Genomic DNA, 6000 nt, shown 5'->3' with positions numbered 1-6000 from the left:
CCTATAAAAGGAGCAAGGCCGCGACGAGCCCCGTCACCAGCCCAAGCACACCGAGCCGCTTCGCTCCGCTAGCTAAACCACTCCTCCCGAGCCCAGCTCACTCACGAAACGAAGCTCCAACAGTTGGCCCTCTTCCTCTTCCTTACTTCCAAAGGGATAGATGTCATACTCGGTATGGACTGGCTCACCAAGCACCGCGGAAACATAGCCTGTGCTGAGAGAGCAGTGACAGTCACCAACCGCCAAGGGTTAACAGTCACATGCCAAATCCAGCCTAGCCTGTCAGACTCCATGGTGAACCACATCCAAGCAGAATCCCCAGAGGAGGTGCCAGTAGTTCGGGAGTTCGCAGATGTGTTCCCAGATGAATTACCCGGTATGCCTCCAGAAAGAGATGTAGAGTTCACTATTGACTTAGTCCCTGGAACCAAGCCTATAGCAAAGAATGCCTATCGATTAGCAGCCCCAGAGCTTGCCGAGTTGAAGAAGCAGCTTGAAGAGCTTCAACAAAAGGGATTTATTAGACCCGCTGCTTCTCCGTGGGGAGCCCCAGTGCTCTTCGTGAAGAAGAAAGATGGAAGCATGAGACTTTGTGTGGACTACCATGACCTGAATGCAGTCACCATCAAGAACAAGTACCCTTTGCCTCGGATTGATGACCTGTTTGATCAGCTGAAGGGAGCTAAGTTCTTCTCCAAGATAGATCTAAGGTCAGGTTATCATCAGCTCAGAGTGCGACAAGAGGACATCTCCAAGACAGCCTTCAGGACCCGTTATGGCCAGTATGAGTTCACAGTGATGCCTTTTGGTCTGACTAATGCCCCTGCCTTTTTCATGACCCTCATGAATAAGGTGTTTATGGAAGAGTTAGATCGGTTTGTCGTGGTATTCATAGATGACATACTGGTCTACTCTAAGAGTGCTGAGGAGCATGGACAACATCTCAGAATTGTGCTGGGAAAGCTCAGAAAACACCAGTTGTATGCCAAGTTTAGCAAGTGTGAATTCTGGCTGCAGAGAGTCAGTTTTCTGGGTCATGTCTTAACAGCTGAAGGTGTTGAAGTGGACCCAGAAAAGGTCAAGGCAGTATCAGAATGGAAGTAACCAACCTCAGCCTCGGAGATCAGGAGTTTTTTGGGATTAGCCGGCTATTACCGGAGATTCATCGAAGGTTTCTCTAAGATAGCCCGGCCTATGACCGAGTTGCTCCGAAAGGACACGAAATTTGTTTAGTCTGAAGCTTGCGAGAGAATCTTTCAAGAGTTGAAGAGGCGACTAACTTCTGCCCCAGTGCTAGTCTTGCCAGATAATCAGAAGAGCTTTGTCATTTATTGCGACGCATCCCGACAAGAATTGGGTTGTGTGCTTATGCAAGAAGGAAGAGTTGTAGCTTATGCCTCAAGACAGTTGAGAACACATGAGCAGAACTACCCCACCCATGACTTGGAATTAGCCGCAGTAGTGCATTCCCTCAAGATTTGGAGACATTATCTGATTGGGAATAAGTGTGAAATCTACACGGATCACAAGAGCCTGAAGTACATTTTCACCCAGTCAGACCTCAACCTGAGACAGAGAAGATGGTTGGAGTTGATCAAAGACTATGATTTGGAAATTCATTACCACCCTGGAAAAGCTAATGTGGTGGCTGATGCGCTCAGTCGTAAAGCATATTGCCATCACTTAGTCACACAAGCCCCAGAGCTGAGTGAAGAAATGAGGAAGTTAAACCTAAGGGTTGTACGCCGCTCTTGCAACTATAACCTTAGTGTCCATCCCGTCCTGGATGACCAAATAAAGAAAGCTCAGATGGAAGATAAAAGATTGGTATGGATTAAAGGTCGCAACAGTGAAGGCAAAGCCCCAGATTTTAGAGTAGATAAAGATGGAGTCTTGTGGTTCAAGAAGAGATTATGTGTGCCTAACCAAGGTCATTTCCGCAGGACCATCTTGGATGAAGCCCATAACTCAGCCTATTCCATTCACCCTGGCACTACGAAAATGTACCTGGACCTTAAGGAGAAGTATTGGTGGAATGGTATGAAGGGGGATATCGCTCGATTCGTCGCTCATTGTGATGTGTGCAAAAGAGTCAAGACAGAGCATCAGAAGCCTAGTGGATTACTTTAGCCGTTGCCGATCCCAGTATGGAAGTGGGATGAAGTTAGTATGGATTTTATCACCGGTCTACCAAGAACCCAGAGCGGTCATGACTCAGTTTGGGTGATTGTTGACCGACTCACTAAAGTGGCACACTTCATCCCAGTGCGTACCACTTATGGTGGTGATAGATTAGCCAAATTATATATTGAGCGTATTGTGAAGTTGCATGGAGTACCTAAGAGGATTGTGTCAGATAGAGGCACCCAGTTCACTTCGAGATTCTGGAGCAGGTTACATGAAGCACTTGGTACACAGTTGGACTTCAGTTCAGCCTATCATCCTCAGACTGATGGCCAGACCGAAAGAGTTAATCAGATCCTTGAAGACATGCTAAGAGCCTGTGTTCTTACTTATGGCAAAAATTGGGAAGACAGTTTGCCATATGCAGAGTTCTCTTACAACAACAGCTACCAGTCAAGCTTAAAGATGTCGCCATTTGAAGCCCTCTACGGGAGGAAGTGTCGCACACCTCTCATGTGGACCGAAGTCGGTGACCGCATTATTGAGGGCCCAGATTTTATTAAAGAAGCAGAAGACAAGATAGCAGAAATCAGAGAGAATCTAAAGGCAGCTCAATCCCGCCAGAAAAGTTATGCCGATAAAAGAAGACGTACTCTCAGCTTCGAAGTTGGAGACTATGTGTACCTTAAAGTTTCCCCAATTCGCGGCACACGCAGATTCCAGGTACGAGGAAAGTTGGCTCCACGTTACATTGGACTTTTCCCAATTATCAAGAAAGTGGGAGCGGTAGCCTATAAACTTCAGTTGCCAGCAGAGATGTCAGATGTACACGATGTATTCCATGTGTCCCAACTCAGAAAGTGCATGCGAGTACCAGAAGAACAAGTGGCCCTAGAGACAATCGACCTGCAGGATGATCTCAGAAATCAAGAGGTACCAGTAAAAATTATGGACACTGTGACGCGAAGAACCCGCAACTCAGAAGTCAGGATTTGCCGAGTTCAGTGGAGCAGGCATTCGGAAGCAGAAGCAACCTGAGAGAGAGAGAAGACGCGCTCCGAGCTGAGTTTCCCAGTCTCCTTATTGGTGAAGCTGAATCTCGAGGACGAGATTCAACCTAAGTGGGGTAGGTTTGTAACATCCCAGTTTTCATCATGATTAAGGGGGAGTGTTGAAATTTATAATGCAAATTTCTAGAAGGTTCTATAAAAATAAGGATAAACCATGGCGTAATTTTGTTCACCATGACAAGGTTCTAGAATGTTCCACAAGAATCATAAGAAGACAAGAAGCTTGGATATTTTCTTGCCATGGTAAAATTTAGAATTTTCTAGAACTAGATATTTATGGAGAACTTAGATATTTGTAGGGAACTTCCTAGAGTGTGACAAGTGTCACTCATCCAAGAGGGTATGGGTGCCTATATAAGGAGGGTGCCACCCCTTGCCATGCCATACTACTCCACCTCATCCCACACACATCCAAGGGCATGGTAGAAGTGAGCATAGGTAGAGTGTGCTAGGTGTGTTCCTTTGTTGCTCCAATAAGGTAAGCGTCTTTATAAGTGCTAGTCTTCCGGTTAAGCTTAGTACTTAGGGTATAAGTTGTGATCCATCGAAGGTTGGCTCTGCCACCCGGGATCACAAAAGGGTCTGGGCTTCATCGAAGGTTGGCTCTGCCACCCGGAAGCCAGCTTCATCTGTTGGTAGGCTCTGCCTCCCGGAAGCAAAAGGCGGCTCTGCCGTCAAAAGGACCCGGTACACTATGTAACTAGAAGCTGACCGACTCTGAAGTGAGTTGGTGTAGATCCTTAACTTAGTAGGGCCACCTCAAATTCCAGCAATCACTAAAATAAAACTTAGGATGCAATTAAACTAGTAAGGTGAAATAATACTAATGTTATACGAGGTATTACATAACTATTAGGTAAACTATTTTATACTCTTGCCTTGCATTAGTACATTCGTTCCCTCCAGTAACCAGCATACGCATGCTTACACCTACGACAAAAATCATCTCGTTTCCATAAAAGTCTCTTAAGTCACCGTACCATGCCAAAATTCCCAGACAATCATGACAGCGCCCACCTCCTTTGCCATAACTTCATCATTCCCTGGAAGCCACAGAGTACCCACACCATTGACCTTGAAAAGACCCGTCATGGCAGCACTCACCTCCCTAAAAATCGGGGTCGCCACGCACAGTGCCGGCCGAGATTTTTTCCGCCGAACCGCCTCACCCGCTCGCTCTCGCTCGCGCACGCGCGACACGCCGGCCCCACGACGGGACCGCGCACTGCCGCCGGCATCATGCCGTGCCGCCCACTCCCGCGTCCCCACCTCGCCCACGCTGCTGCAGCGTCCTCGCCGGCTTTGCCGCCTCGGCGCTCACGCCTTCAGTGCTGCCACTGTTCGCGTTGACGGCGAGCTACCGCAGCCCACGCCGTCGCCGTCCTTGCGCGACGCCGCTGCTGCTCTCCTCGCCTATAAAAGGAGCAAGGCCGCGACGAGCCCCGTCACCAGCCCAAGCACACCGAGCCGCTTCGCTCCGCTAGCTAAACCACTCCTCCCGAGCCCAGCTCACTCACGAAACGAAGCTCCAACAGTTGGCCCTCTTCCTCGATCTGTTCCGCGCCAAGGTGAGATGGCAGGCAGCTCCCCCGACCATTAACTCCACTAACAAAGGCCCAAAGCACCTACCAAGCCGTGAGCACTTAATCCAAATCATTCCACCAACCAATACTGTAAACTCAATATCTCCTTCATATCAACTCCTTTTCATGTGACTCTTTTTTCCTAAACTCTCCTCAAATCATATACTATCTATTCCTCCTACCTTCATCTCCATTTGAGCTTATTTTATTGCTTGTTTGTGTTTGTTTGCCGGTTGTGCCGTTCTCACCCGTAGATCACGGAGTGACCGAGGAGGAGCCTGCCAAGGAGCCAGAAGACCCGTACCGCGAGCAGGAAGCCGCCGCCGACGCGTACGAAAGCGAAGGCAAGTTTCATCGACCCCTACGTGAGCGGTTGCATCCATGTGAGGACGTTTAGCTGTAGCTTGGGTCTAGGATCGATTACATATACCAGTACTTGAGTGATTGAGTGTGCTCATACATGCATATGAGTAGTTATGCATATCCAGAGTTGAGACTAGGATATGAAGGGTTTTGGATGAGGCTAGGGCAGCTGGGTATGCTGGAGCCGGCGCTACCGTGGTGGTAGACTGGCAGGTGAGTGCTACCGTGGTGGTAGGCTCGAGTTGATATGTTGAGGGATGATTGCTGCCCTGGTGAACAATATGACCGAGTTGTTTTGACATCTCACCTAGCTTACTTTAGTACGACCACATGTTCCGGTATGGGCCGGGCTTAGCCTAATCCCACTGGTTAGCCTGACGGTCGCAGGGATGGTTTACGGGTATAGACCATTGGGGTCAGGGTCCGAGGGTTTGTGCGGCCGGGCTGGGGCGTGACCACGGCTGGGTGTCGGCTATGTCGGTTGTCCGTTCGGACAGCCGAGCGTGTGGGTACAGTGTACGACCTCTGCAGAGTGTATAATCCATTCGAATGGTCCGTGTCCACGGTATGGACAGGCTACAGTGTGGTCCTGACAACTAGTGAGCTACCTATTGTGAGTTGTGTCGGGAAGAGTTGCATACCATTAGTTGCATTGTTAGTAGAATGTGCTTATTATGTGTCGTGCATGTCAGTCCCCTCCCGTAGGGTGAGGTAGAGCTTGCTGAGTACTTTTGTACTCATCCCTGTTGATTTTTCTCCAGAGGATCCTGACTTTGTGCCAGAAGACTACGAGTAGATCGTGTCCGCACCCAAGCTGATCGAGTGGAGCCGTGATGGATGAAGAGCTAGTCCTGCATGTC

The sequence above is a fragment of the Panicum virgatum genome, chromosome 6K, assembly GCF_016808335.1.
Source record: "Panicum virgatum strain AP13 chromosome 6K, P.virgatum_v5, whole genome shotgun sequence".
NCBI lineage: Eukaryota > Viridiplantae > Streptophyta > Magnoliopsida > Poales > Poaceae > Panicum > Panicum virgatum.
The sequence above is the reverse complement of the archived record's forward strand: the minus strand, read 5'-3'. Positions refer to the sequence as shown.